Genomic DNA, 15,000 nt, shown 5'->3' on the forward strand with positions numbered 1-15,000 from the left:
GGGATTTCTGTTCATATGTCCTGCATTTCATGGACAGTTATCATCAACCTTAAACACGCTGGTGGTGCATATGTCTAGCTGTGCCGTAGTCACGGCTGTCACTCTGTCTGAGTCGATCACAGCTGGTCGACGGTTGCAAACGGAACAATTTTTGGAGTCCTACAATGGACACCGATGTGCATATGTAAAGTGTAGAACGTGTTGGACTGTCACCATCTGGCCAGTGGTTTTGACTGTCATGTATGTTCCCCAATCATGCGGATGTCTGCTTGACTACCCATATTATGTATTACTTGGCCTATCTATATCCATGCCAGTACGGAAATACAGCAAACCTTGCGTCCTGCCCATCTTCATAAAAGACATTATTGAACATATATCGCCAAAAACAGACAATGACAAAACGATGCACTCCACAGTCAAAGATACTGAGCTCTTTCACCTACTAACATGGGGCATCGTCCGGAGTACGAAATACATTACATAGTCGTCCCTTTATACACTTCCTTCAGAGTCAGTTTAAAGTCAATTAATCAATAAACCTGCTCATAGTTAAGTGGACAGTGCTCCAAGTCTTGATGATAACGTGGACATATACAAATCAGTATGTTGCATACATTACTTAATGGAAACAATAATACGACAACAATGTGTTAATATAAATACAATATTGGTCAATACAATCAGTATATTGAAACATAGTTCATGAAGATAATTGTTGTGAGTAAACCTTAGAATGTAGTGTGTTGATCAGGATATTTTATATCAATGTATAATTAGCATAGGGAAAATACGCATTCCAAAGCATGGAATCAATAAGTACAATTTAAGCATATATTTTACAATTATGAATGTAAATGAGTGGAGGACACATCCTTAACCTTCCCTGCTTTGAGTGGATCACACACGCACACGCACACTCGCATTTCCTAATTAGGTTACGCAGCAGGCTTAATACATGCATATCCGTATTCTGTTCATATATGTTTATTGGGTCTGTGTGGTTACGCGTGGTGGTGTGTTAGTTGTGACTATTCCGCAACATATCTCTGATCCGTTGACGGACGTGTGCAGAAACGCACTTACAACTTTATACATGTAACAGTCTTTGCAGCATGGACGCATTACGCATACGCTCACATCTATATGTTCTATAGTCGTAATTCAACGCGTGACTGCATCTACATCTGCCGGTTACTGTGACCACTACACGTTTAGCTGTTCAGTGTCATTAATATGCATACCCATGGTACTTAGCTACATTTCACATATCTCCCCACTCCCCACCCCACCCCGGCACTCACGCACGCCACAGGCATCCATTCTGCTGGGAAAGGTGCGTACTGCATGTTAAACATTCCTTATTCCTCGCCATGGCCCAGGATGCATATGTCGTGACCGGGAGGATGTTCAGATCACAGGTGCTTATATCCCCACGCGCCCACAGGCCTTCGATTGTCAGGGTGTTCCTGTGGTGCTTTGGTTTGGTCTTGTCCGCCCAGTGTACGGAACTGCCTGACCGTGTTGTTAGATGAGTCACATGGAGACGGGTTTGTCCGCGTCTATGATACCATGTCACCCCCAATTATTCATAACCATGTGCGCTGATTGGCCGTGTACCCGTTGTAGATCTTGTTATACTAATTGCACACGGTCTGGTCGAGCGGATCTATTTCCATTACTAACCCTCGGTATGTATCGACCTGTGTGTCGCAATATTACATGGGTTTACCATTGGTGGATTTGCTTTCACTGGAGCCACAGACATGTCCGTTTGCTTGGTTAGCCGGTTCCGCTACACAGTTAAGGTTTTAACATGGCGGAACAGGTTGAACATTGGGTGCTCAGCCACGGGACATCGGGCTCTCCATCGCTGTTTAGTATTGAATCGCTATGTTGAGTTTGTTTCACAAAGCGTAGACAGTGTCGACATTGGTAACAGGACATCTCGCTACAGTACGCCCGCACCGCCGCTGGTGCCGACATGTCTGCGTTTGGGCGGACAGGCATTATGCTGTGCCATTGTCTGGGAATATATGGTTTCTTGCCATAGATGATATGGCATACTAACAATGACCCAAGCGTCTGGGTGTGGGTACTGCTGTATTACCCACGGGAAGAGTGGCCTTAGGTTAAGTGGTGCCCTAGGCAGAAGGATTCCATGTTGCCACCGCCACATCACCCGCCACCCCTCCTGGTCTACCTACACCAAATAAAGTCTGAAAGGTGCCCCGAGTAGAGCAACGCCTTGGAAGCCGGCTGCCTACTTGGCCTATGCCTAAGGTCAAGCTGTGTGTGTGGTCCCTCGGCATCGGACTGGGAATCGCCACGCCTGCCGTGGGTATGTCCAGCATTACCCACATCCGTCGTAGTTTATTGCTATGATGTTCCATGTACAGTGGTGCCAGTTACCATACATATGCCTTTCTCAAAAGCCAATTTCACACTTCTGAACACTACTGTGGTCTCCTTTAAGGCCCTGAGCCATGTGGTGAACATTACTCAAACCGCTGAATCACGTGCATATTGCCTTCCACCAGCACCTACAGGACTGCATGGATCAGGCAATCCCATACAAACTGAGACTCTTTGTACCAAAAGACAAGCATCCAGTCTGGTGGACCCCAGCCATGAACAAGCTCTACAATGACAGGAGGTAGCTACTACAAGTTAAAGCGGAATACTTGTAAGTAACACACCCTTGCTCATTATATGTGAAGAACTTCACAAGCTGTCATGAAATCATCCAGGGAAATTCAACAGAGAAATTAACAAGGACTCAAATAGACAATCATAAGGCTCCTTTAAGCTATGTTGGACACCTGGGAGGACACTCTCAGATATGCACAGACTGAGTTCAGAATGATGTGAAGATGACTGAACCTACACACATTGCCAACATACTGGCTGACAGGTTCAGTGCTAACATTTCCCACATGGAGAGATATCTATACCAGAGAATTGTAGATCCTGGAACATCTGTAACGCACAGGTGGGAAATGCTGTCTCCAAGGCAGTAAACACAGCATCCATGGACCAGATGGTGTCCCAGCTGTGTACTCCATGAACTCTATGGGGAATTAAACCCACACTTAGGACAGCTGTTTAATCCTTTTTTTTTAGCCTCACCTCCAGGATACGTGCACTCAAGTAGTAGCACAAGGCATCGTAGTCACACTTCACAAGGATGGTGCCTCACTGACCCTGGTTATTACCATCCCATTAGCTTGAGAAGCCTTATCTGGAAAGCCATGGAGAAGGATCAAAATGGAACACATAGATAATGACATAGGGACTTGCATACTTTGATCCAACCCAGTTTGACTTGGTCAAAGTCAGATCATGCCTTACACGTGTTTGACTTTGTAGGATCCAGTCACCAAGGCCATTGATGAGGGTAAAGCAGTCCATACAGCCTACCTCAACCTGGCAAAGGCCTTCTGGCACAATACCCCCTCGGGTATCATTGATAAACCCGTCATCTTGAACGTAATCCATACATCGCCATATGGGTTGCAAACTGGCTAAGCCACAGAACCCACACGGTCATAGTTGCTGGCGCCATGTCATACTCACAGCCAGTCACAGGTGGTGTCCCATGGGGCTCAGTCCTGGGTCCACTATTTTCAGCATCTACATTTCCAACGACACAAGCAAACACAGGGGGTTATGGTTGACAATGTTTGCAGATGACTGCAAACTGGGTGCCATAGTCGAACACACATCTGACACAGATATCCTTCAGGAGGGCCTCACAGATGTGGATAAGTGGTGCCAGAGACATGGCCTACAGCTAAATGCCAGGAAATGCATAGTCATACCCTTCCGGAAGAACAAGGTTACCCCTAGCTACCATATAGGTGGCAAATCCACTGAGCACAGAGGGAGTTACCAGGATCTGGGGACCCGGGTTGTTGTTAACCGTTAGCTCGACACACACGTTGCTAACGAGTTAGGTAGACCTTCAACATTGCCCACATCATCATGGAGGATTCACATCTAGATCAGGGAGGTCATTGTCCCCTGTACTCATCACTCATTAGACCCATGATTGGGTACAATGCCCTGCTCAGAATGTATCTGACCCGACACCTGCAGCAGCTGGAAAGGCCCCAACAGTTCATCGACAAACAGATGCAGGGTCTCAGGAATATGTGTATGCTGACCGACTGAAAGAATTCCAGCTGTACAGTTTGTCGCATACCACTTGCCCAGAGGTGACCTGTGCCTGGCATACAAGGCCATGTCGAACCCAGATCTGATGACTATGTTTCACCTAAAGAATTTAGATCCCTCAGAACCACAAGGGCAGGTGGCGTACACTTGACACTGCTGGCCACATAGAACGTGCTGGTGGACAGATTCATCACCCAGACACTCACTATGCTGTGGAACAACATCCCAGTACATGTGATGCCCAAGCACCTCGCTGGCCTTGTGTTAGTATTTTGACAAGGATATCTGAATTGATTTATTTAACTAACTCTTCTAAATGAATATTTACTTTACCACATTGTGAATCTTTACATTTCGTTGGTCTATTTTACATTAGTCATAATCATCACGGTTTATCTCTATATATTATGGTTCATTTATATTACTAGGTGTCTGTAGTTCTTTTAATATATTGGCACAATCCGTAGAACATATATATGTAGCTTAAACAGTTTTAGACATTTGGAAAACATTATGTTGGTTCTTCTTTCATATATATACATATATTTCTATTTTTCTATGAAGAATGTACCTTCAAGCAATGTCTGATGTACTCACTGTGTGGAATCTGTAACCCAAGTAAAGTTTGTTTGCTTGTTTTGCCTTTAAGGCATTTAATTAATACTTAGCACATCTAATGTAATGACCAATTATGGGTTTTAAATGTAGTAGGTTGGACTGCATTGTATGTACTCTGAATAAGTCTGCTTATGAAGCAGACGAAAAGAGCTTCAATAAACTATGGTGACTGCATTTAATTCTGGTGGGCTCTGAGTGGTCGCTGACGGTGTCTACAGTACTGCCTTTGCTTTGGACTTCTTCAGCTGGTTGTCTGTGTTTTTGTATGGGGAATGTCAAGTGTAGTCCCTATGTGTATTACCTGTGTAATGCCTTACACGGCAGTGTAATTCCACGGGTTTGCAGTTATGGGTGCCATCTTGGTCATACGCTTGTCCATCCATGTGAATTGCTCACTGACACTGGTATAGGGCTGTACACATTTCATACCAGCATTTAGCATTCTACGGTGGATGCTTTGCATTAGTAGTGGTGAGTAAGGCAGGTACTATGCACACATCCTCCTACGGGCAGGACAACGGATTATCTGCCAGACAACACAAAGCCCCATTTCTGCATACCCAAGATCCCATGGTTGCAACCTCGACAGTACCCATTACACATCCTTCATGCGTGGGACTGGGATGTGATTTACATGTATGGACACGTCGATCTGGGTATTTCTGTTCATATGTCCTGCGTTTCATGAACACTTGTCATCTACCTTAAACACGCTGGTGGTGCATATGTCTAACTGTGCAGCTACGGCTATAGCATCGCCTGTTGTTCGGAAACGCCTGGAGTGAGTTATGTGAAAAGGTATTTTAGGGTCCTTCAATGGACACCAATGTGCATATGTAAAGTTAGATGTTGCTGGACTGTGTCCAACTGGCCAGTGCTTTTGACTGCTGCTGTATGTTCCCCAATCGCGGATGTCTGTTTGACTACCCATTCCTCGTGGTGCTACGTAACCAGGTGATTTACAGCTGTGAACAGATGGTGTACATCCAAAGATGCAGGTTAGCAACTGCTTCAAATAAAACTCAGACGCCCCAATAGGACATATCCGGGACTGTAATTGCAACATAACGCGACCGGAACATGTAGATCCCCATGTCTTCATTGAAGCATGTTTTCTTCATAGGTGGAATGCCATAGTTTACATATCCCAGTTGACGTTGTTGGTGTGCCATTACTTTGTGTTGCACAGGTCGCCCATCTGTTCCACAGTATGGTAGCGAGTGCTCCCCCATTGTGTTGCTGGCAGATTGTGTGCTGTGTACGCTGGTGTTTGCATGGCGTCCAACTTTGTATGGGAATGTCAACCGTAGTCCCTATGTATATTTGCTGTGTTATGCCCATCACGCTGTGTAGTTCCACCGGTTTACAGTTGTGGGTGCCATCTTGGTCGTGACACTTGTCCATCCAATGAGAATTGCCTACTGGACACTAGTATAGGGCTGTACATTTCACACCTGCATTTAGCATTCTCCGGTAGATGGTTTGCATTATTAGCGGAGAGTAAGGCAGGTGCTACGCATCCATCCTCCCACGGGCGGACAAAGGATTGCCTGCGAAACAACACCGAGGCCAGATTCTACATACCCAGACTCCCTTGACTGTAACAGTCGACAGTACCCATTACACATCCTTCATGTGTGCGCGACTGTGATGTGGACTTAGTTCTATGGACCGTACCCTGGGTATTTCTGTGCATATGTGCTGCATTTCATGGACAGCTATCATCAACATTGAACACGCTTATGGTGCTTATGTGTACCTGTGACGGTGACGACAATGAGTTCACGGGTAATGCAGGAAGCTAGCAGGCATTCAATGAATGGAATTTTGGGTCCTACAATGGACACCAATGTGCATATGTCAGGTTAGATGTTGCTGGACTGTGTCCACCTGGCCAGTGCTTTTCACTTTGACTACCCATTCTACATGGTGCTACGTAACCAGGTGATTTAGTACTGTGAACAAATGTCATACATCCAAAGATGCTGGTTAGCAACTGCTTCATATAAACCTCAGACATCCCAATGGGACATATCCGTCACTGTATTTTCAACATAACACCACCGGAACATGTTGATCACCTATGTATTCATTTAACCATGTTGTCTTCATAGGTGGGAATGCCATAGTTTACGTATCCTACTTGACGTTGTGGGTGTGCCATTAGTATGTGTTCCACAGGACGCACATCTGTTCCGCTGTATGGTAGCGGGTGCTCCTCATTCTGTTGCTGGCAGATTGAATGCTGTGTATGCCGGTGTTGGCACGGTGGTCCGACTTTGTATGTGGAATGTCAACTGTAGTCCCTATGTGCATTTCCTGTGTTATGCCTTACCGCGGCTGTGTAGTTCCACCGGGTTTACAGTTGTGGGTGCCATCTTGGCCATACGGTTGTCCATCCATGACAATTGCCTACTGGACACTAGTATAGGGCTGTACACATTTCACACCTGCATTTAGCATTCTCCGGTGGATGGTTTGCATTATTAGCGGAGAGTAAGGCAGGTGCTACGCACACATCCCTCCCACGGGGCGGGACAAAGGATTGCCTGCGAAACAACACCGAGCCCAGAGTCTACATACCCAGAATCCCTTGACTGCAACAATCGACAGTACCCATTACACATCCTTCATGTGCGGACTGTGATGTGGACGCAGTTCTATGGACCCGCACCCTGGGTATTTCTGTGCATCTGTGCTGCATTTCATGGACAGCTATCATCAACATTAAACACGCTATGTGCATATGTGTACCTGTGACGACAATGAGTTCACGAGGTGATGAAATAAGGCCATTCTTGTCTTTAGACAATTTTGGGTCCTACAATGGACACCACTGTGCATATGTAAAGTGTAGAGCTTGGTCGGACTGTGTCCTTGTGAGCAGTGGGTTTCACTGATGCTGTGTTCAACAATCGCGATGTCTGCTTGACTACCCATACTGTAGTGGTACAGGAACCATGTTTTCCGACACCAGAACCGAATGGTGTACATCCAATGTTGCAGGTTAACAACCACTTTAATACCCAGAGGTCACGATTGGGAGGTATTGCCACTTTATTATCGGAACAACACCTCCAGACTGTGTAAATCACAGGAACTTTAGGCCAGTCTTACCGCCATTTGCAATTGTAATTAGCAGACACGTGTCAATACATGTATGATAAGACATATTGTCATGCAGAAGTTAATCTATGTTATTTGGACATTGGCTTCTGCTATTGGCATCCGCTGCTGTGAGTGTTGCCAGTTACCATACACATTGCTTGCTCAGAGGCAGACTACACAATTCTGCACACTACTGTGGTCTCCTTTAAGGACCCTGAGCCAGTGGTCGACAGTACTGCAGCCACTGCATCAATCACATTTGCCATCTACCAGTACCTACAGGACTGCATGAACCAGGCATTCACTACCCAACTGTGGTTCATTGTACCAATGCCAAGCATCCAGTGTGGTGTACCCCAGCCATACACAGGATGTACAACACGAGGAGGTGGCTACTACAAGGTGGAGCAGACACCTTGTGAGGTATGACACCCTTGGTCATCATATGTGTAGAGTTACACACTGTCATGCCATGGTCCCGGGCACATTCCACAGATATACCTACATGGACCTGGCTGACAATCATACCACCTTCAGTTGCTATGCTCAACACCTGGGAGGTCACCCCACATATGCTCTGACTGGGTTCACAAAGAGGTGGAGTTTACTCAACATACACACATTGCCAACATACAGGCTGACAAGTCCAGTGAGGACATCTCCACACCCTCCCCCACACATGAGGAGATGTCTGTACCAGCGGTTTGTGGTCACCAAATGTTCTGTGACACACAGGTGGGACATGCTCTCTCCAGGGTAGTGGACATAGCATCCATGAGACCAGTTGGTGCCCCCACTGTGTACTCCACTATCTCATTGAGGAATTAGACCCACAGTTAGGACAGCTATTTCTTTGTAGCCTAACCTCAGGTAGTACTCCAGGTTGTGTCGCATGGCAACGGTAGTCCCACGTCACAGGGCCAATGCCTCCACTGAGCCTGGTTATTACTGTCCCATTACCATGAGGAGACCTATCTGCAAAGACATGGGGAGGGATCATACTGCGCTCGTATACGAATGCATAGGGGACATACATACTTTGCATCCAACACGGTTTGTCTTGTTCAGGGCGGTTCATGCCTTTAAAGCATGGTTGACATTTTCGACAGTCACCGAGGCCATTGATGGGGTGTTGCAGTCCATACAGCCTACCTCGACCTGGTAAAGGCCTTCATCACATTACCCTCAGGTATCGCTTGATAAACCCATTGGCTGGGATGTGAACACGTACATCACAGAATGTGTTGTAAACTGTCTATGTGACACAACCCACACGGTCATACTTGCTGGCAGCATGTCAGACCTACTGCCTGTCGCAGGTGGTGTCCCATGGGGCCCTTCCGTGGGTCCACCCCTGTCATACATCTACATTTCCACAGTACAGGCACACACAGGGTGTTATAGGCAACATTGTTTGTAGATGACTGCAAAACAGGTGTTATAGTGGGACGGACATCTGACACAGATATCCTTCAAGGGGCCTCCCAGATATGCATATCTGCTGTCAGGGACATGGCCCACAGCTAAATGCTAAGTAATGCAACATCATACCTGTCGAGAAGTACTAGGTCACCCCTGTCCAGCATATAGGTGGCTGTCCACCAGCACAGGGGTGATTACCAGGGATCAGGGACAGAGTTTGTCGGTCACCATTCATTCAACACACACGTTGCTATCGTGGTTCTGTGGGACTTCTACATTGCCCACCTGTTTGTGCAGGGATTCACATCTACATCAGGCTAGGTCATTGTCTCCTTGTACCCATTACGTGTTACACCTATGATTTACTACATTGCCCCATTCAGACTGTATCTGACCATACACCTGCAGCAGCTGGGAAGCCCTCATAGGTTAATTGTCGTACAGATGCAGGATGACATCATTTTGTGTAATGCTGCCCCACTTGTAGGGCCCCTGCCCCATTAAGTCACATACCTGCTGTTTAGTGTTGACCTGTGCCTGACATACGAGGCCATGACAACCCATATGTCATGTGCATGCTTCACCTACTGTATCTGCATCCCTCAGAACCACTAGGGCAGGTGACATGAACCTTGTCACGGTCATTAATGGGATGTGTTTGAGTGACACATATATCACCCAGACACTCACAATGCTGTGGATCTACATCACAGTACATGTGAGACAGAGATCCTTCCTAGCCTTGTTCGCGGGTATGTTGTCCATTGGATGGAGAATTGCAGGTATAGGCCAGGGATTACATCATTATCACTGCTTGACGGAGGTACAGCAATATCATGAGTATTTTATCTGAAGCACAGAAGGTTGGCAAAGTCATCCTAACTATGGTGTAGTGTTATGGCTGAACCTGGGACGATAGCCTACCCTGTACCTATGGACCTATAAACCTATATTCATAGTTTGTCACATTTATACTTGTCTATCCCCTATCCTCTTTCTCCAGTGTATATTTCTGTGGCACATGATTGTCCTCTGTATTACATGCAGGTATGCTGTGTACAGTGCACATACGTCACAGTTGATGACAGTGTATCTGTGTCCCTAACACTGTGATACTGAGGACTACCACACATCCTTCACAACATTACATGCATATGTTCTTTCTATTCTTCTTTGGCCTATGGGGGGGTGTTAAGGCAAACATTACACAAGTCCCTGTTTGTGCATGCTTCATGTTGGTGTCTGACCAGGCTCCATTGCAGTCGTGGTGTTGACGGTAGTGTTTCTGTGTGTTTGCCATGTGTTTTATTGCCGGTACATCTGTGGGAGGTGTGGTTGGCACATGTTCCTCTTTGCAGGGACACCCATCCTGGGGTTTGTGTCATGCATCTGCACTTGGCATGTGCCATATGTCCTGTACTATTCCCACAGTCGTGTATGCCTTCATGCACTACTACTGCGTGTTACTGGCTGTTTGTATGTGGTACACATGGACATTGTGATGGTTGGCTTGACCTATTCCCATGCTAGAACATACACATCTGTCAATTACGTTGTTTAAATCAAACTGTAACACTCATTCATCTTTTCAAATTGACAGTCAATAACACAGGAAGCTGAGATTAATAACTTTTTACTACTGTGCAGCAGGAGGCAAAGAACTATGCAGTACACGTTTAGACTTTTGTTTTACTCTATACATGTTACAGCTGTATGAGCATTGTGTATACTATCATCTTTTGCACACATTAATGATGTGGTCAGTCACAGGGCATTTACATCACTATAGTCCACAAGATTGTATTCCTACAACAGTGCTAAGGTAATGCTTATTAAATGTTTTCCCATGAGGATAGCACAGCCTTGCGAGCCACATAGTCAATTAGAATGTACTTCGCAAATTCTGCTCTGTCACGGTTCCAACACTGTTCAGATCCGGGTCGCCACCCATTTCCTACTAGGTTCCTTTGTCTCTCTGGTGAGTAGCTGTACTCTGTGTTAGATAGAGCTCACAAGCCTATCCTCCTCAGTGGAAGGATGACAGATATACCTGTACATACATTTATTATTCTCTAACCGAGCAGATGACTAATGCTGAATGACATACACCTGCTGCACTGGTTACTGCCAGGGTCAGAATTCCATCACACTACAGCTTAGCTTCACCAATTACATGCATGATCAGTTCTACTGCCATATTGTACGGTACAATTCAATGCATTATATAGTATTTCAAGTCTAAACTGGCACTTCATATGTGTTTCTATATATATTTTTCGAACAACATCCATCCGGCCATATGCATGTTGTTCCGTCCTTTACCTTGACCGTGTATTTGGCCGTCCGCAACGCTTACTTCCACATGTGATGTCCCACCTTCCCCTTCTTTGCCTTTAGCACCCTGTTAGACGCCCTGTGTGGTAGGCACGTGTTCCACTATATGTGTTCGACTTCTCTGCATAGCTAATCATCGATGCGGTGGTTCAACAACCCGACTTGTCCACATGTGTACAGTTATGTGCACCGGTCGTATGCAAACCTATATGGTTTGACGGTACATACTACATGCGGGATGTACACATTCTGCAGACACATTCACATGCAGCCATTTCCATATCTGTACCTGAGGTGGGTTGGTGACATGTGGGTACGATTTGCCCGCGTGGCACTGCCTAACACAAACATCTTACCACATTTCAGGTATGCACATTGTGTGTAGGTGTATAGCTGCACACGGATGCTAGCAGGTTTGGGTGCACAGGTGTACATGGGTGGGACTTACATGCTACAATGAGGCTATTGTGTATTACATCTGAATGCATGGGTTCTGCTTCTGGATATTACACTTCAACATACGCCATCCAGTGTATGCAGAGACGTTGTTGGTGGGATATGTTGCTATGCACATGTTTGCCTGTGTTTAATGTATCTTGGTTCCTTCCTGTTGTTATGTCAACACAGCTACCTGGCTATGTACTCTCACTACTGCTTGTGACCATTATGGTTGGCACCTTTTCCAATGCCCATAGTGGGACATGTTTTGTGGGAACATCGGATTTTGCAGGACAACACATACCAACAGTAAGTGGAGTTGACAGGACTTTACTTGTTTGCCATAATATATGCTTATTCTGTTAACATTTGGGTTCCTTATTCAGTTTCTTATGCCATGTATGTGTTTCATATACAAATTATATGTTTTATGCTACTATTACATGTATATTATGGAATATTTTTGGCAGGGAATCTCAGGTCATTTTCCTTTTTTTCGATTTTTGCAGGGACACAACTGTCCAATGAGGGACTATCCATGGCACATTGGGACAGCTGGTAACCCTGGTGACCATGCCCATGTCGCTATTGGGGTTGCCACCTTTCCAGTTGCCAAGGTGGGATATTTCCGGACTCACATCTGATTTTACAGGCCGACATACACACGGTCACTATATGGCATAGAACTTCACTTGTTTGCCTAAATAAAAGCTTATTGTTGTGGCAGTTTGGTTGCTTATTCTGTTTCTTGTGACATTGAGATATTTCAGTTACAGAAATAACCAATTCATGCAACCATTACATTAAATACGGATATCATTATGTCCTACAATCTTAGCACATTTGCCATTTTAATATTTTTATCGGGACACAACTGCCCATAGAGGGACTGCCCTCGCAGTGGGACAGGTGGTAACCTTAGTCGCTACTCCTATGTCAGTGCGGGCGCTGACATGCTGCTGTACACCTTCTATGAGTATAACCACTGACGGTGCATTGCGGACAAACGCGTCTTATGCGTATCCTTTGCTCCTTGACGGGTACACTTAAGCCTTCGTGGGTTGTATTTGCTTTTCCGCTTAGTTGGGACGGGTACTATGTTGCATACTTCACGCATGTTTCATTCTGCACGGGCCCTGGCTGCTGTTATTACTATTATGGGTGGACCGTGGCAGTCAGCACATTAGGTTGCTCACCACATGCCGGCTTAGCCACGCCTCCGGACGCATCCTACTTGGGCTAGCTCACGTACACTACGCACGTGTCTGTGGTTGCGGTGCACTCTCATTAATATGCATATGGCGCTACTACGCCGGCTATTCACTGCACCGCCGGCGCAGCCCTTACGCCGGCCTTGCGCCGAGCTTCATGAATCTCGGGGGTTGTCTAAAGGTCTGAACCTCTAACCAGCAAGTTTCTCTTAGATCAAATTCTTGTTTTAAGAAATCTAGATTTTTAACTTTATTATCAGATATCAACTGATACCAGTACTTTAGATCATTATCTATAGCTAAATGAGTTCCTTCAGAAGTAGATGACAAAAGCATACCCTGAGTATACATTATAGGAAATACAATAAAATTCCATTCCCTATACTTAGGGTGCATGAATATAAAGTTACGATAACTAATAATAATATTTAATGGGTAACAAACCATATGTTTAGGTGTAATAGGTGAAGTACAAAATTCCTTTAGTAACCATAACATGGAGTTATTTACAATCATATTTTTATGTGTTAAGGAGATTTTCATGAAGTGTATACTAATTAGCTCCCAATAATCTTTCCATTTTGTGACATATGACTGATCTATTAATAAAGTAATAACTTTTACAATAGAAGAGATAGTATATAAATTAAAGTCTGGAAAAGAAATACCCCTTGAGACCAGCTATTAGTATGTTTCTTTAATGCAATCCTAGGTCTATTAGGTGCCCATAAGAAATTTAACATTAGTGTGTTCAGTTTCTTGATAATTATTTTTGTAGGTGGAAGTATTATTGATTGTATTAAGTATAAAATCTTGGGGAATATTATCATTTTAATAATTGTAAGTCTCTCCTCCATAGTAAAAAACATATTATTCCAGGTATTAGAAAGATTTTGTATATTAAGAAAACAGGTATTATAATTATTATATATAATAGATTTAATATCTTTAGATAGTATTATACCTAAATAAGTTATCTGACCTGAATTGGGTACATATTTAGTAAAATCACTAATGAGAATATTTTTCATGTATATATAGGTAGTATTTTAGTTTTTTCTTCATTGAATATTAAACCAGAAATACTTTTAAAATTCATCATGTTATCAAATAGAGACTGTATAGAAGAATTAGATCCTGTTGATGTAATTAGAACATCATCTGCAAAAGTTGAATTTTGATGTTGTATTTTCATCTATTTCAAAACCCTCTATGTCAGTACTGTTTCTGATCAAATTAGCCCAAGGCTCCATTACTAAAGTGAATAATAATGGAGAAAGTGGACATCCTTGTTTTGTACCTTTAAGAATGGGTAGTTTTTGTGAAACATATGTTCCTACCTTAATATAAGCCAACGCTCCTTTGTATAAATGTTCAATTAGATTTACAAATGCATCCGAGAGTTTGTGCACTTCATTAAGGTAAACAGATAGTCCCAACTTACTGAATCAAATGCTGAACTTATATCAAGACTAATAAGTGTTAAATCTTTCTTTTTCCTATTTGCAAAATCTATTAATGTTAAAGTTCTTCTTATATTATCAAAAGTATTTCTATTTACAATGAAGCCTGTCTGATCTGTATCTATAATGCCGGGAATGATTGTCTTCAATCTATCAGCAAAGATATTCATAAACATTTTATAATCAACATTAAGTAATGAGATGGGCCGATATGAAGAACATCTAGTTGG

Source organism: Protopterus annectens, chromosome 6.part1 (assembly GCF_019279795.1).
Source record: "Protopterus annectens isolate FY-2018-M chromosome 6.part1, PAN1.0, whole genome shotgun sequence".
In the NCBI taxonomy this organism is placed as follows: Eukaryota; Metazoa; Chordata; order Ceratodontiformes; family Protopteridae; genus Protopterus; species Protopterus annectens.